This window comes from Marmota monax, unplaced genomic scaffold, assembly GCF_021218885.2.
Source record: "Marmota monax isolate L192 unplaced genomic scaffold, Marmota_monax_Labrador192_F-V1.1 WCK01_AAM20220418_F8-fsc00081, whole genome shotgun sequence".
Lineage (NCBI taxonomy): Eukaryota > Metazoa > Chordata > Mammalia > Rodentia > Sciuridae > Marmota > Marmota monax.
The window spans coordinates 5,685,171-5,702,803 of record NW_026695234.1 but is presented as its reverse complement, the minus strand read 5'-3'; the positions used below and the strand labels follow the sequence as shown (position 1 = coordinate 5,702,803).

General features: G+C 51.2%; 1 protein-coding gene across 1 annotated transcript in view; it reads right to left on the bottom strand.

Annotated features, from left to right (window-relative positions):
• Fxyd6 (FXYD domain containing ion transport regulator 6) overlaps nucleotides 1–16,289 on the bottom strand; it is a 30,936-nt gene extending 14,647 nt beyond the window's left edge. Inside the window, exon 1 of the mRNA XM_046438565.2 lies at nucleotides 16,143–16,289. The gene's annotated coding sequence lies outside the window, so the exon portion shown is untranslated. The remainder of the gene's footprint in view (nucleotides 1–16,142) is intronic.
• Between the last annotated feature and the right edge of the window lie 1,344 nt (nucleotides 16,290–17,633).

Sequence of the window (17,633 nt, the reverse complement as noted above, 5' to 3'; positions counted from 1 at the left end):
ATTCCATGAGTTTCTATGGGCATGTTAGGGCAAGGGCCTCCTTGTTTTAAGGCCCTGGGCCCTGCCTAGGGCCCTAAGGACCTGACTGGCTGGGAAAGGAGAGCTGAGAAGCCATCACTGCGGGAGCAGGGGACTCCCAGCCTATCACTCTCCTTCAACTCCTAGACCATGGGGACCATGCTCTTGTTTGGAAAACGGACTGGTTTCCTCTGCAGCATACTGTGAGAAAGGATTTGGCCTGCACTCATGTCTCTTCCTCCATGTCCTCATGCATCTGCTCTGGGAAACAGCTGACACCTCGGGCAGCAGCAAAGCTTCCACGTTAATTCCCCTCTCCCATCGTCCTGCCGTTTGCAGGGTCGCCTGCTGCACGTGTGGGAGACGGCAATCAGAAGAGCTTCTCCGGCGATTATCTTTCTATACCGAGTCACGTAATTTCACTTAATTGCTGGGTAAACGTGGCTCGGAAAGAGAAGCCCCTGGTCGATGATATATCAACATGCTATATTATTTCTGATTCCACGCAGCAGCGAGGTAGATCAGAATACCCGATTCTATTGTGAAAATAACTCAGAAACAACCTCCCTATAAAAGGCAAAGGCTCTAAATTACAGTGAAACTTCATTATCCCACTCTCACAGCTCCCCCCACCTGGCTCCCCTGGATCCCAAAGCGTCACTTGCACTCCCTTCCTTCTGGCCTGCTTGGCCTCCTGCAGCTCAGCCCATGGACAACAGGTCCTGGGATCACTGTGGCCTGGATCCTCATGGGATGCCCCAAAGAGAGATGGGAGGGCCCACTTCAGATAGTGCACACCCAAAGGGACCCTTTTATGGTCATAGAATGCCTGGGCCCCATAGCTTAGGCTAGCTGGGTATACGGCTTGTCCTGTGATGTCTCTGCATCTTTGCAACAAAGACACTGTTAAAAGAAGATCTGACTGTGTATAAATAGAATAGAACCAAGATGTGAGGTTTACCAGAGAGAGAGAGAAGGTACTTGATCTATCCAGCAGTTAGGGGCACGGCCTGCCTCAGAGCACTCGCCCCCAGTCCTGTCTGCTGCTTTGATGTGTTGAGGTCTAGAGGCGGCAGACCAGGGCTGGAGAGCAGCAGGGGAAGGCCCAGCAATGCCAGAGGTTACCCAGGAACCGGGTTAGAAGACAAGGCCCTGCAGGAATGAGTGTGGCCAGGGCAAAGAGTGACAGGAAAGAAACAATCCACAGGCTCCTTTGACTGGAAGGTGACCTTGGATTAGAGATGCAAGGGGGCAGTGCGGCCTTGGGGCAGCAAGAGATGGCATCCGGCTAGAAGGCAGGGCCCCAGCTCCTCCGCTCCCTCACCCAGGAAGCAAGGCTGGGGAGGCTTAAAAGCCCCTGGGTCACTCCCTTGTCTCTGAAAAATCTTGCTTAACACAAAGGAATGAAACCAGCCTCCCACTGTCCTTCCCAAACAGTGAGACTTCCTAATGTCTTAGGAACAGACTCCGCCTCCCTGCCAGTACATCTGGCCAGTCCCTCTGCCACAGCTCTTAGTCCTGGGCTGCTCTGTTGGCATCACACTGGCCTCACGCTGTTCCCATCCACGCTACAGAACAGTCACCTGCAGAGAGCTCACCCACGCCCTGCGGCTGGGATTACAGCAAAGGCCTCTTCCCATCATCCATTCGCTCCCCTGTGTGACAGACTTACCATCACTGAACCCACTTTCCAGGGAAAGAAACTGAGGCAGCAAAAGCAAATGAGTGCTGAGTTCCAGACTTTAACCTTGCTCTGCCTGCCTCCCTGTCGGAGGAGGGAGGGTGGTCTGCAGTTATAAGCATGTAGCCAGCCTGCCAGTCCCCAGATCAACAGGGGAGGGCTCCCACCCATTCAGTGGTGAAGCATCACCATGGGCCACCTGCACTATGGCTCTTTCAAGGACCCACTTCCCCTCAGTAGTTTCCATGTGGCCCTTGCTCCTACCCTGGTCCAGCAGGAGGAGGGCGCACGACTCAGGGCCGGAGGGAGTCAGAGAGCTCTGTAAAGTCAGCCACAGGAAAGGGCTCTTGTCTCTGGGTGAATGCCCACCAGCCAAGCCCATAGCCTCTCCAGACCCTGAGCGCGGGCTTATGTCCCCTCCTGGATGGGTAACTTTTACTCAGGAGAGTGAGTTTTCTGAACAGACCACACTGTGCGGCTGACTCAGTTGGTCCATTCTCTCATCCACTTCCCAAGGCCATTATGAAGGTCAAGTGAGCTGACCCAGGTGAAGGTTCTTTGTAAACTGTAAAGCACTGTGACCACAATACACATCATTTATGGGGCTCTCATCGTGCCAATGCTGTTCTAAGTGGTCTACTTATGTCCACTCCTGCAGTCCTTACAGTAGCCCCAGATCACTATCATGATTATTCCCACTGGACAGACGGGCAAACTGACTCCAGTAAGGGTCAGTCACTTTCCTAGAGTCTGGAGCTGGAAAGTAGCAGAACCCAAATTCCAACTCAAGAGCCCTGGCCCTGGAGTCCCTGCTCTGAATCACTCCTGCCTCTCTGCTGCGCAGTGGTTTTGTGGCCTCAGCAAGTTGGTTGACCTTTCTGAGCCTTTGCTTCTGCAAATGTGAGTGATACTAATGTGCTTCTCATGGCCTGTGAGGGTCACATGGGGAGGCCTTGTGGGTGCAGTTATTGCCTGTCCATCACCCCTGTCCGGTGGCCAGCATCTCCTGATGGAAGGGAGCCTGCTCCTGCCCTCCACCCCAAACCCAGGTCTGCTGCAGGCTGCCACCTGCATGCCTTCCCGGTAGCTAAAAGGAGTGGGTGAGAGACTTCAGTGTCCCCATCTGGGGTTGTCACACTGGAACCTAGGAAGGAAGGGTCAAAGCAGCCAAGCCAAGAAATGCCACTGCAGAGGGTCTATGCGTGGACCAGCCTCCAGCAGTAGCAGGTGACAGCTGCCCAGGAGGGACAGGGAGAGGGTCCTCTGGCACCTGCCCTTCCTGCAGAGTGGCCCTGTGAACTGCTATCCCCTGCCTTGCCTCAATGAGTTCGTCACTGCCACTTGTAACAAAGAGAAACAAGGGGTGGAAAGAACCGAGTTCAGAGGCCAGGGAAAGGCCCAGTTCCCTCCTGGTCCTCCTTGCCTTTCCTGTAACCATGGGGAGGTTCCAGTGTCCTGAACCAACACAGGGGACAGAGCGGGCCTCAGCCCATGGCCCATGCAGGCTCCCGTGACCACTGCCTTCTCCTGCTGCAAGATCAACAGCCCACATGATCCGGGGCCACACGCAGGTGGCATCGGCAGAGTGGTGCAACTAACTGGGAGAGCCAGGGAATAGCAACACTGGTCAAGAACTAGGGGAGTCCCCTCAAGGATATGCAGAAGCAAAACAGCAAAACAAAACAAAATGGAGAGGGTGTGATGTACAGCGAAGTAGGAAATCCCAGAGGAAGAGAAACTGAAAGGCGGAGAGGCCAGAGAGAAGTGGAAGAGGGACAGGCAGAGGGGACAGAGGCTGGAGGTGGAACAGAGGCTGAAACGGAGCCAGAGAGCGGGAAGGACACTGGGGAGGAGCAGGAGGACGGACACCATGGGGACAAAAGAACATCTGCTTGAGAGGCTGTGCTGTGTCCTCCTGCCACGTCCTTGCTGGGCCTCCACACCCTCAGCTGCCCGCGTGCTTCCACGGAGCCCCTAAGCTCGCTAGTCACACTGACAACTGAAAGAGCAGGAAAAGGTAAACACACCAAGATGGAGTTTGCAAAGGAAAGTCAACGGACCACTGCTGCTCCCGGGAGAAAACACCCCACCCTGTTCCCCGGCTATGGGGCAGCTGCCCAGTGGAAGGCACAGTGTCTCCACGGGACACTGGCCAGCAGCCCACTGTGCCCCAGCCTGAGGCTCTGCCCTTGAGGTCCTCCACACCCCTCTGGCCAGCATGTTGAGTCTCCTTCCTTCCCTTCAAGGAGAGGCCAGTGCCTCCCACAAGGGGCCCTGCAGTATGTCCAGGAGGGCTGTGGCCCTGAGGTGGGGCAAGGCCGAGTGTGCTTCTGTAAAACCACAGGTTGTTCCTAAGGTGGTCCAGGTCCTCCTTCCTCCTGGAGTCCAGGAGGACAGGGCAAGATGGATCAGGAAAGGGACTCTTGTCCCTCACCCCTGGACCCGACAGTATACCTGTGGCTATCAGGAAAAAGGGAGCAACCGCGGTTTGCATGATTCCTACTCTACCCAGCTCCTGGCACGGCCTACCTTGGCTGAAGATGATGGTGGCGGTGATGGTGGTGGTGGTAGTGGTGATGGTGGTGGTGGTGGTGGTGGTGGTGATGACAGTGGTAGCGATGGTGGTGATGATGGTAGTGGTGGTGGTGGTGATGGTGGTGGTGGTGGTGGTGGTAGTATGAAACACCAAACATACAATTAACATTCTATCTGCCAAAGAACTCCACAGCATTAGCTCAAAGAAACACCACAACTTTGTGTGATCTTGGTTATCATGGCCATTTTACAGGCTAGAAAAATGAAAGACTCTGGTTTGCTTTTGCCCAAGGCCCTGGAACATAGCTGGAATTGTCATCTACTTGTTTTGATTCCAAATGCTGTGCACTTTCTACTCTTCCTTGTGGCCTCCCTGGTAAGTGTGACAATGCACAGGATTAAAGAAAATGAAATGGTGGTCCTAATTTATTCCTAGAATGCAAGGATGGTTCAACATACAAAAATCAATAGCATCAAAAAGAATAAAATACTTAGAAATTAACTAAGAAGGTGAAAACTTTCACAATGAAAACTATGAAATATTTCTACAAGAAATGAAAATACAACAAATGAATGCAAAGATATGCCATGTTCATGGACTGGAAGACTTAGCATTGTTAAGATGCAATACTACCCCAAATGATCTGTAGATTTAATATAACATCAATCAAAATCCCAATGGATCACACATGAAACTCAAGTGGTAGCAAAAATGTAGAGAAAAATGGAACCACTGTGCACTACTGATAGCAACATAAAATGGCACAGCCACTATAGAAAACAGTATGATGATTCCTCAAGATATTTGTTTTTAAATAAACTTTTAAATTTCCACATCTAAGCACATACTCAAAAGGACTGAAAACAAAGTCTCAAAGAGCTATTTGTACATTCAGGTTCATAGCAGCATTATTAGTTAAAGCATAGAACAACCCAAGAATCCAACCAAGGATGAATGATGTGGTAACAAAATGTAGTATTTACATAAAAGGAATATTATTCAGCCTTAAGAAAGGAAGGAAATTCTGACATATGTTAAAATATGGATGAGCTTGGAGGAAATTATGCTTAGTAAAATAAGCCAGTCACAATAAACATCACATGATTCCACTTATATGACACATTTAGAATTGTCAGAATTATAGAAATGGAAAGCAGCATGGTGCTTCTCAGGGCCTTGGGGAAGGGAGGACAGGGAGTTTTTCTTCATGGATCTGTATAAGGAGAGTTCTGGAGATGGATGGCGGTGACGTTTGCAGAGCAATGTTTAAGTATACCACCAAAATGTATACTTAAAAATGGCTAAGACAGCACATTTTATGTTGTGTATTTTACCACAATAAAAAAAAAAAATTAGAGGGCTGAGGTTGTGGCTTAGTGGTAGAGTGCTTGCCTCGCATGTGTGGGACACTGGGTTCAATCCTCAGCACCATATAAATAAGCAAAATAATAATAATAAAAAGAGGTTTCATGTCCATCTACAACTAAATTACTGAGAAAACAAAGTGACTATAATTGATGAGGAGGGGAGATGCTGAGCCTGACTCACGACCAAGCCGGGCTCATTTGATGGGAATGTTCTTGCTGGGGCCAAGGTAGAAGAGCCTAGGGTAAGAATGACCCCAAACATAGTTTTTTAAAAAGTCTTCAGCATGCACAATGCCTTTTTAAATGTTCGTTTCTCATTTTCTTGCCCAGTTCTGCTCTGCTAACTGTGGCTGATGTTGGGCTAAGGCTGAGGCCCTGGAGCCTCCGAGGAGGAGGGAGGCCTGCCTATCTGCCAGCCTTGCTGGATCCCAGCTGTTCAGTTCTGCCCCATCACTCCCAGCACAGGCTTTCTCCCTCCTCAGCTCTGCCTGTCTCACAGCAGCTCCTGGGCGCCCTGTTGCTCTCTGCCCAGCTGGTATGAGTGCAACCATGCTGGAGCTGGACAATGGCCCAGGCCAGTTGTAGGTGATCCTGTCCACAGGGCTCTGCTCCCAGAGAATGTCAACAACTCGGAGCCCAGCAACCGGCGGCCTTTCTCCAGTGGGCCAGCTAGAATGTGAGCATGGAGAACTGAAATAAAGGCCCCCCCTTACTCCAAAATGCCTCTTCCCCCAGGACGGCCTCCAAAGATAGCCTTCTTTAAAAGAGAAAAACTCCCAATTCTAACAGCCATGTATATCTTAGCCACAGTTATTTAATCAGATTGATTTCCACGCACCTGAGATTTGCCTATATTTAAATGGGAATTTTTGTGTAGAAAGGGAGAGCGAATTGAAACAAGGTGTGAGTTTGGAAAGAATGGAAGTCTTCTCTTTCCCTGATGGCCTTCTGTTTTCCAGGCACTTTGCTTTTCACTGAGGCTACTACACGACCAGCAAGACAGGCACAGTCCCTGCCTGGTAGAGCTTCAGGTCTGACCAGGGTCTCAGGGCCTGCCTTTCCCTTGGGGCTCCATGCTGAGCCCCTGCCTCCTGCAACATCTCCAGTCTGCCCTGGTCTTCTGTGGCTGCCCTCTGCTGGACAGGAGCTTGCCTCCCACTGCAGTAGCTGGGAGCATCTTTAACTCCTCCCTCCACTCTGTCCTGGACACTAATCACTGCAGGACCAATCTTCCAATCACTCGCAAACTCAAAAGCACTTAGTGGTACCTTCAGTGTTTTATTTACTTTTTAAAACTCCAGACCTTTCTTTATTGGCATGCAAAAAACCCCTGAGTCTGTTCCTTTTATACCGTCCAGTAATTTCTCCCAGTTACTTTCAGTTAAGGGCAGCTACTTCCCATGCTCTGCCCTGACTGCATCTATTTTCATGCCTTTGTACATTTTGTTCCCTCTACTCAGAAGGCCTTTCCCTTTCCTGTTGACTCTAGTTCTCAACTCTGGCTACACCTTAGGATCACGTGGAGAGATTTAAGAAAAAAGAAAAGAAAAGGAAAAACAAAAAGAAAAACAAAGGAAAGATATCTGGGAATCAACTAAGCTCCATTAAATTTTAAATTCAGGGACATGTGACCAAGGCATCAGTAACTTTTAAGAATCTCCCTCGCTAATTCTAACATGCAGCCAAAATTGAGAAATGCTCCCTCCGTCCAACCACCATGACAGCCTGGAGACACCTGGAGACTCTTCTTCAGAGTACCTGCAACCTGTCGGTTACAATGACCTGGCACACAGAACATTCTGTTTCATGCTCTCTTACAAGGTTCTAGCTGGAAGGTCTCTGATCTACTCCACGACTTGCAAGACCTGGGACAGTGAGGACAGCCAGAGAGAGCTGATCAACAGGCCAATGTGTTTGTCTTAAGAGCAGAAAGAGCCCAGCTCCAATTGCCAGGTACAGGAAGGCATGCTGCTTGAGGGCCGTGGAAGGATGGAAACCATGTGACTGATCTCAACATCAACAGTGACAAATGGCACCGACAGTGTTTACTCTTGACATAACGTGATGACAACAGCTCTTTACCTCTGTGATCTTCCCTTCCCAAACCCACACTTTGTCTAATCATGAGGAAAACATCAGATGAGTCTCAATAGAGAGACATCCCATCATACGCCTGACCATTGCTCCTGAGAATTGTCAGTTAGCTGGGCATGATGGTGCACACCTGTAATCATAGCAACGTAGTAGGCTGAGGCCCGAGAATGGCAAGTTCAAGGCCAGCCTTGGCAACTTAGTGAGGTCCTGTATCAACGTAAAAAACAAAGGGCTCAATGGTAGGGCATCCCTAGGTTTATTTCCCAGTACACCCCCTCAAAAGAAAGAATTACCACAGTCATCAAAAACTAGGAAGGTCTTACAGTGCTGCACATTTGTAATCGCAGTGGCTCTGGAGGCTGAGACAGGAGGATCACGAGTTCAAAGCCAGCCCAGCAATGGCGAGGTGCTAAGCATCTCAGTGAGACCCTGTCTCTAAATAAAATACAAAATATGGCTGGGGATGTGGCTCAGGGACCAACTGCCCTTGAATTCAATCCCTGGTATTCCCCCCACCCCGCCCCTGCAAAAACAAAACAAACAAAAAAACTAGGAAGGTCTTAAGAAACCATCACAGCCAAAAGGAGTCTAAAACGACCTGAAGACTAAATGTAACACGGTGACCTGGGTGGAATCCTAGAACAGAAAGGGCACATTCAGGTAAAAACTAAGGAAATTAGAAGAAAGTGTCAACTTTAGTTAATAATCATGTATCAATGGTGGCTCACGAATTGTAGTAACAGTAAGGTAAGCAGAACTGTATCTGGGGGAGAATATCAAACTCTGCACCATCTGCCCAAGCTTTCTGTAAATCTGAAACCGTTCTAAAAAAAATAAAGGTTGTTCACAGAACAATAATAAAATTCTTATTCAGTAAGAAAACAAAAACAGATTTCCATTTGCATCCCTTCCTTCCCACACCAGCTCATCTTCCTGGCACGGTGTCCAGGCTTCTGTAAGAGGCTGGGCGTCTCCAATTCACAGCCAGAGCCAAGAGCCAGCCAAGGCTTTTAAAGCTGCCTCTTAAAACAAGTGCTTTGGGTCTGGACCAGAGGCCACGGATGGATCTGCGGCCTCCAGAGGAAAATGCAACCTGTTTCCTCAACCTGATTTAAAATGCCCATCAGATAAACAATTAAACATCAATTATTCTATTTAATAGCTTAGCTTGAAATGATCATCTCCCCCCCACACACACAAAGTTCCAGGGAGGAGCTGAGAAGGAGAGATAATTCAACAAGAGAACTCAACGTATGGGGAGGGGAGAGGAGAGCAAGGGGCAGGGATAATCCAAGATGCCTGGGGCACTCCGTGGATGCAGACACTAGGCCCCAAATTCCCCGTGCTGCCCAGAGGCAGCTGAACACAGCCTGGGCACAGGGCATGGTACCCCCACCACACTGCTGCTGGCACCACCCTGGGGCCCTTCCACCAATTCACAGGGCTTTCAGGCCTGGCAGGGCCCCTGAGCAGCCCAGTGGCTGAGATTCTGCCCTACCTCCCCTCATTCATGGAAGAGAGGTGCCCATTCATGGAAGAGAGGTGCCCATAATGTACGGGGACTAGAGCTGTGCCCTCAGGTTCCCAAGGCTCCAAGCTGTTGCTCTCCAGCCCGACCTAATCCTATCTGAACCCAGACAAAAGCCCGGCCGGCTGTAGAGAGCGAGGGCAGAGGAGACTTGGGCAGCTTTTGGTTTGTTGAGTGTTTGTTTGTTTTTGCTGTACCGAGGATTGAACCCAGGGGTGCCCCACCACTGAGCTAAATCCCCAGCCCTTTTTATTTTGAGATAGGGTCTGCTGCCCAGGCTGGCCTCAAACTTGCCATCCTCCTGTCTCAGCCTCACTAGTCACTGGAGACTTGTTAACTTTAACCCAGAGGCACCTTTATCTTTAACATGGAGTTACTTCCAGGGAAGAAAACTTGGTCTGAAGAAGGGAATTAAAAGGAAGCAAAGAACTGACCTTGAAGAGAAATAAGACTTCTTCCTAAAAAAGGAAACAATTCATAAATGCCAAACCCAGGCCTGATATCCAGAAGTCTCCCCGGGAAGACCCTGAGCTGGCCCACCAGGAGCGGGCATGGTATCTTGTTGTCACCTCACTGTGGCTGTGGACCATGACAATCTTCACAGTGCCATCCCAGCCATTACCTGTGGACCTCTCGTATCAGCCCTGGGAAGCTGAACATGGAACAGAACTGTGCTGCCAACTCAGGCTCAGGCCAACGACCAAGTGCCCAGAGTAAGCCAGCCAGTTGGGCACAGGCTTTCCTCTCCCAGCACAAGGTCAAGTACCCATCCCAAGGGGACGTCAGTGCAGTCCCAGAGAGCCTCCACTGTAGGAGGTAGTGAACAGCAGTAGTAGGTCCTCTGGTGAACAGGTGTGACCCAGGCAGGTCAGGAATAGGATCATGACCAAGGTCCATTCTAGAGAGGCCAGAAGGGCAGTTGTGGCTGCAGCAATAAAAATCCGGAGCAGCAGCTCAGGCCGGGGTCCTGGGGCAGGCCCACACTACCTGCCCACAGCCAGACCTCAGCACCTAGGGGCTAATCCAGCTGCCTCCACTCTCTCTGTCCACCCCTTTGGGAGCCCAGCTCAGGTCTGCATATTTCCCCCTACTGAGCCCTTTGCATACATTCCACATTATCTCTGGGGGATGGGAGTGGTAGGAAAATGATCCAATGGGATACCTGGAAATTTGCCTTATCTCTGGGTGGGGGAGGGGGATGTCAGTCTGTTTCAGAAAACACATTGTCCCTTCTCTTCCCACCTGGGCCCCTCATTCCCCTGATTTCCACAAAGCCAACACCTACACCTCTTCCAGGTACTGCCATTGTGCGTGTGTGTGTGTGTGTGTGTGTGTGTGTCCTATCAAAGTATAAACTCCTTGGGACCAGAAACACATTCCAGGCATTCCCGGATGCCCAGCACTTGAGCATAATGGCTGCTCAATAAATGTTGATGAATGAGAAATACATGGATGCTTCAGCTCATTATCTCTTAAAATCATAATCCAATCTGAGGTCGGAAGAACCTAGGCATCTATGGCATTTTCATGCATTTATGGCACTCTGAGCTTTAAGCAACACCCCAACCCAACCTCATATCATTTCCGCCATCTGGGCCTCTGTCAGATCCCAAAATCAATGATAAATCAGTTTTCCTCTGTTGACCTCAGCTCTTAAGTATCTCCCAGAACCTAAATGGGGTCAAATCTTAGTTTTGGGACTCTACTAAAGGAACCAGGCATTCTGGGACAATGACTAGGAAGACAGAAATGAATGGCTTAGGAACAGGTTCTGTGCTTTGTAGGACTGTCTCTCTACAAAGCAAGGGAGACAGTCCAGAGGGGCAACTGGGTGCCACACCTAGAGAACAAGGACTCTTCCTACTTATGCTCAATTCACATGGGCTCCCTGGGCTTTCTCCATGGCTGCATGGGGAGAACAAACAGACCTCACCTCTGAAAAGGCAAGTGGAATGGAGGGAGGGGTGCGTCAGGGTTTTTCTTTTTTCTTTTCTTTTTTGGTACCAGGGATTGAACCCAGGGGTGCTTAACCACTGAGCCATGTCCAGTCCCTAACCCTTTTTCAAATTTCATTTACAGATAGGGTCTCACTGAGTTGCTTTAGGGCCCCCACTATGTTGCTGAGGCTGGCTTTGAACTCCTGATCCTCCTGCCTCAGCCTCCAGAATAGCTGGGATTATAGATGTGCACGACCACACCCAGAAAGGGGTGTGTCTTTAAGTATCTGGCAAGTAGCAGACACCATGGGCCTCATGGAGTAGAGCCTTGGGGACATGTGTTTTTATTGGGAATTAGAGTTACCTGACCAAATGGGCACTTGGAAGGAGCCTTGAAGGATGATATAACAATAATGATGTCATTCTAATTATAATATGATAGTCACTATCATTCCCGTTTTTGTTTTAAGTAATATTTACTGCATGTTTACCATGTGCTAACACTTTACAGAGCTCACCCCACTCACCTCACACTCATTTGACAGGTATGGAAATGGGACTTAGAAAAGTTAAGAAAACTAGATAGCATCAGAATCTGGATCAGAACCCAAGCTTGTGCCTCCACCAAGGCTGCCACCCTGCTCCACAGGCAGGAGTGAGGGCACGTTCCAGCAGGGCTTCAGATGAGTACCCAGAAAAGGCACCTGGAGAGGTGGCTGTAGCCAGGTTACAGAAGCCTGAGTGCAGTGTCAGCACGTGTCCTAATTAACTGCAGGGGAGCGCCCCTGGGAGGTTGGACACAACTGGACCTGTGCTGCAGGATTGGCAGATAAAATGGACTGGATTCGGCTGAGAGGGTGGAAGAGGCCATTTCAAGAGCCCAGTGAGAGACTGCAGCTGCAGAGGTGAGAAGGTGCATGACCTGCCTACTGCACCTGCCTCTCAGGTGTGGACGATGATGTATGTGTGAGGAAGGGACGAGCCCACAAGTGTGAGTGCAGAGTGAGCAAGCATGAGGGCCCCTCCTGGGGAGGAAGAGGGCTGTGGGGGCCCTTCTGGGCAGGCGGCGGGTGGAGGGAGGTAAGGGGATCCAACGCGAGCAGGAGGACTCTGGTGAATGAGAAGCCATCATTCCACATCTTTACTGGGTCCTGAGATGCCCAGGGGCCTGGCACATCAATGAAGTCAATGAACATTTGTTGAGTGAGTGAATTGGAGACCTTGGCCTCTGGTCTCTCAACCCAGGCCTGGCTTTGCCCTTTAGCAGTGTAGAGGTCACTGTCACTCCATCTAGACTCCCCGCCCCCCCTAATCTGTGGTTCTCTCCAGCAGGTATTCTAGGTTTGGGCAGCAGCATTCCTACAGCCCAAGCCTGATCCTCGGGGGCCCTAGCCTCATTCCTGGGCCTCCTTCTCCCCCGCACATTTTAACAAAAGTGTTTCTGTGTGGCCTCCAAGCTGGCTGCATATTTCCCAGGTCAGAGACTCCCCCACCTCCATTTCAGAGCACAGCAGATGCTGCCAAATGAGTTCCATGGTTTGTCTCAGCCTGCTTCTCATCAGGGACAGAGAGCCAGCATCGTGTCCCTGACCAGGACCTCCTGTAGCAAACTCTCCAGCCCACCAAAATCTCATCCTACAGAGGACTTCACAGACCTACAAACTGATGGCCCTCAGTCTGGTGCAGACCTACCAAATGATGGCCCTGGGTCTGGTCCTGTCCAGAGGACAGCCTCTAAAGACTCTCCCCAATTCCATGTGCATCCTGGCAGAACAGACCAGGCAGACCCGGGTCCAGGAGAGGCCAGCTCCCACCACCCAAGAGAGGAAAAACTGGTTTCAGCTCCTGGATTGCCTGCCCACTGGATGAAAAAGGATCTATTTCCAGAGTAGCCAGAGCCCAACCCCCTTTCAGGCACAACCTTGTATTGCAAAGTAATGAGTACAATTTAGTGAGAAAAGAGATCACTTTCAAGATTGTAAAATCCACATAAATTTAGAGGAAGGCTGGCTTGAAAATCATGACTCTAAACCCCCTGTTGGCAGATGTGGAAACAGAGGTCTAAAATCTTGGAAGCATTCAGTTGCTTGAGAGCAGTCTAAATCATTTTTTAGATTTCACCAGAAGCCCAGTTTGCATATGAGGACATTTGTGGGATAAATGCATTGGCCCCTGGGAAGCCCAGTTACTATGGAGCAGGGCTAGAACCAGGCCTTCCAGATGGAGGCTCTCTACCTGCAGGGTGCTGTGCTTTCCTGGAGGTTTGCTTCCTCCAGGGCACTGCTGCAGAAGCCCACCCGTGATCTTTCAGACAGTGAGTCATGAGGACTGGCCTAGGGGCTACTCGGCACTGCCTGCCATGCAGATGGCAGCCACTAAATCCAATGGGAAGTCATGGGGATCTAGGTGGGCTGACTCTCCTAAAGCTGTGGGGAAATCCCAGGGACTAACAAACAGCTCCTTCTTCCCTCTCTTTGCCTTACCCTCCAGCTTCACCTTCCAAGAAAACATACTGGAACCGGCTTCTCTATTGTCCCCTGCCTACTAGAGGACCCTCACTTCTGAAGGATCATTCCAATCTCCAAAAGATTGATGGTAGCTGAGAAAAGAAGGCAAGAGATTCAAGTCAGGTGGTGTGGGATCCAAAATCTTGGCTGAGAAGTCAGAAAGCCGTAGGTCCTAGTGGCCATGTGATCTCTGAGCCTCAGTTTCCCTAACTATGCCCTGAGTGGATGCTCTCTCAAGGCTCCTTCTGGCTCTGAGAAATCAGATTCTGAGGCCATAAACTGTGTCTCTCTCCTTGCCATGTCCCCAGCAGTTAACCCATAGTAGACACTTAAAATAATCCATCAAATGATTGAATGAAATGAGTTCCCCATCAGTCAAGGAAGGAAATCCTTCCTTTAGGCATCTTCCATCTGATGACCATAGAAGTGTAAGTGCTGAAAGAGCCCTGGCCGTCTAGGAGTCTTTGCAAATCCACCTCCTCTTCTAGATGCACAGATGGGGCTGAAGGAGCCAAGCAGGAAGCAGGAAAATGTTACTGGGGAGGGAGCAGGGAGTGGCCTGCACACTAGCAAGAGCCAGCAAGGACCCTCACTTCCACTCTCTAGGCTCCTCTCCCTCCACCGTCTGACTTCCCTCTCTTCCTGGCCTCTTCTTCCTTCTCGTCCCCTCCTGCCCTCCAGCATCATAATAGCCTTCCCCTCCCTCACAGAGGCTCCTCCAGCCAGGGAGATGCCTGAGCCTCAGCTTTCTCAGGATCAGTGAAGGGAGAACACAACATGGAGTGATTTAAATTCTGGTCTGTGCTCAGCCTCTAGAGTCTGGCACCTAGAAGAGGGACCCCTCTTCTGAAGGAACCTAGAAGTGCCTTTCTTCCACCTTCTTCTGTAGAGTCCCAGGGAGATGTTAGGGTTTCTCTTCTGGGGTGTCACATCTTCCCCCCCAAACCACCCTGTCTTCTCTGCCTTACCTCAGCCCAGCCTGGGACCTATTTTAAAGAATGAGTGAATGTGTGTGTGCATGTGTGTATGTGTGCTAGGGAAGCAATGGTATGTGTTACTGTTGGGATGTGTGTGTTAACACAAGTGGGAAGGTAGGGGGGAGTAAGTAGTGTGCATGGAGCATATCTGGTGTGTATGTGGTGCACACATAGTATGATACAGGTGCATGTGGCCTGAGTATGAGAATGTGAATGGCATGTGTGTAGTGTGTGTGAGTGGTGATAGTATGTGTGTAGTGTGGTGTGTATGTACATGTGTAAAGATGCTTGCAATGGGTATTGAGTGTGAGGGGAGTAGGGTGGGTAAGGGGGCATGCCAGTTTGGAGTGGGAGCCATATAACCAGGAGACCCTCTCTACAGAAGCCAAGGATATCTAGTATCTAGGCAACGGTGAGGGGGGAGGGGAGGCAATGTGGAGGTGAGGAATGGGCAGGAAAAGGAGGGAGGCTGAGAATTGGAGTTTCCATGGCAACTACCAGGCAGGTCACGTGCAAAAGGCCAAGTTGCAAAACAGACATACACATCCACACATACACAATATGAGGGCAGCTGGCCCCTCGACTGGGGGTTCTTTCATAGAGGGCCTGGGATGCCCACTGATCCATCTGCAAACCTGGAAATCCTGGCCTAGCCAGGGCACAAAGCCAAGGAAACAAAGGAAGTGGAGAGAGAGGCCACATTGGTGCCAACAAGCTTCCAGCACCCACATCCCCCCAGGTCTTGAGGTTGGCGGGCACCTGGACAGGCCCGGTTCCAATCAGGCTGCTCTGCCACTTGTAAGAGCCTGAGCAGGCAGGAAGACCCAGGCTGCCCGTCCAACTCTACATGAAAGCCCAGGGCGACACAAAGAGGGCGGCTCTGCCAGGGCCAGCCTTGCTGGGGAAAGGTGGGGATGGGGGTCTGGGCCCCCTGGAAAAGAAAACAGAATTGGGTAGAACAGAATAAGAAAAAAAAGTGATGCAACCATTCTCATGAATTCCCGCGCCCTGGAACCCCATACACCTTCTTCTCTACCACCGCAATCTCCCAGCCCACATCCCACCCCTGGGCACCAAACCAGCAAGTTCCATTTTGTATCACTGAGTGTCCACACTCACATCCTGTCACACTCCCCGTCCTCATCCCCATGCTCCACGCAAGGGTCCAGGGCTTCCAGTAACAAAGGAAAAGTCCCCCTGAATAGAGGGTGGGAGCAGTTCTGGCCCCCAGCACTGGGCAGCCACGTCCCAGCCTCCAGCATCGCCCCACCGCCACAGCCTGCCTCCTCCCGGGGGCCCTGCGTCTTTCGACGCCCACCTCCTTGTTTACATCCCCGAAGCCCTTTCGGCTGCCCAGGCGGGGACGCGGGGTGGGGGGACGCACACACCCACGGAAACAAACAAGACCCCGCACCCGCGGCGCTCGGGCTCCGTCCCACCCGCGCCTCTTCCCCCTGGCAAGCAGGAGCCGACTTCGCCCACTCCCCAGCCGCTCACCTGCACAGCCGCTCCCCTCCAGCAGATCCCGGGAGGACGTGCGGAGTCCCGAGGAGCTGGGAGTGGCGGCTGGGGGCAGGGCGGTGGGCGCGGCCTGCGCTGCTTTCCCGCCTCCCGGCGCCGGAGAGTTGGGGCGGGCGGCGGGGCGCGGCGGGAGCGGGTGTGATGGGCGGGGGCTCGCTCGGCCGGGCTCCTGGGGGCCGCAGTCCGGTGGCTTCTGGGTAGCGTCCACGCGCCGACCCCTCTCCCCCAGGCCGGGGGAGATTTCTTCCCCAGGGCCGTCAAGCTCGGAGAAGCAACAGGAGCGCCGCCGAGGAGGCGCGCCAAGGCCGCGGCGGATTTGCCGTCAGCTGTTGCATTCCGGTTTTCCTCTGGTGAATGTGGGAAGGGAGCCAGACAAACACAATGACAGAGTTGGTGTGTCTCTGAAATAGTAAACTCAGGGGGACAGAGACATAAGAGAAAATAGCCCAGCAGCAGACACAGCAACCCACGTTAATTGAGTGCTTTGGCAATTAAGGGGAACAGGCGCCAACGGCATGAATGACTGCCGCGTAGGCACACAAACCGGCGTGGCTAATGGTCATTTTCAGGTAGGGCTCTGGGAGCGGGGTCCTCACCTCATCCAGAGATTTGCTTCCCAGAACCCCCTTTTTCAAGTTCCCCCAATCCTGACTCTGCCAGGAGGTGATACAAATTACCCCTCCCAACCCCATTCCCAAGACCATCTTTGAATATGAAGATTTGCTTCCTAGCTCTGGAGCCCCAGTTGGAACATGACCTTGAGCATGCTCTGCACTAACCTCTGGAGTCTCTGTTTCCTCACATGGGAAAACAGCCATAAGAATACTGAACCTCTGGGGAGTGGGTTAACTTGTACTTCCCATAACCCTGACCCGGCTGTTCCTGCCTTGTCCTCTATACACTGAGGACTTTGTTACAATTGTCCTTTTCCCTTGCTTTAGGCAGGAAAGATGCAACTGCATCACTTTCTAGGCCCACGGACTCGAACCGGGAGATCCATTCTTTCATATACCTTTAAATTCTGCCTTTTGCAAACCTCTCTATTGTTTTTTGGAGCAGCTGCTGGCCAGCCCACATTAAGCCCAGGCTTCGTGAACCTGTTGGGAAAGGAAAGGCCAATGGGTTAGAACTCCAGAGCTGAGCCACCTTTTGGTTCAGCACTTTTCTTACCAGAGAATTCCAAAGTGTTCAGCCAAGTTCCTTCCCAGGTCCCCCTGCCTGACACTGCGGACAGCCTAGACTACAGAGGGACAGCAAGAGTTAAAATCTTCACGAGGAATGGAGATGGCTAGACTCTCAAAGAGTGTTTCCATACAGGTGTTCCAGCCAGGTGTACTGCTGGGAGAACATGGGATACTACCGTTAGAAACAACATGCAGACTTATCCTTGATGGCAGGGGAGAGGGAGTCCTGTCTTCTTCTAGGAAAAGAAACACATCTGTCCTACCCTCACCTCCGTGAAGGACA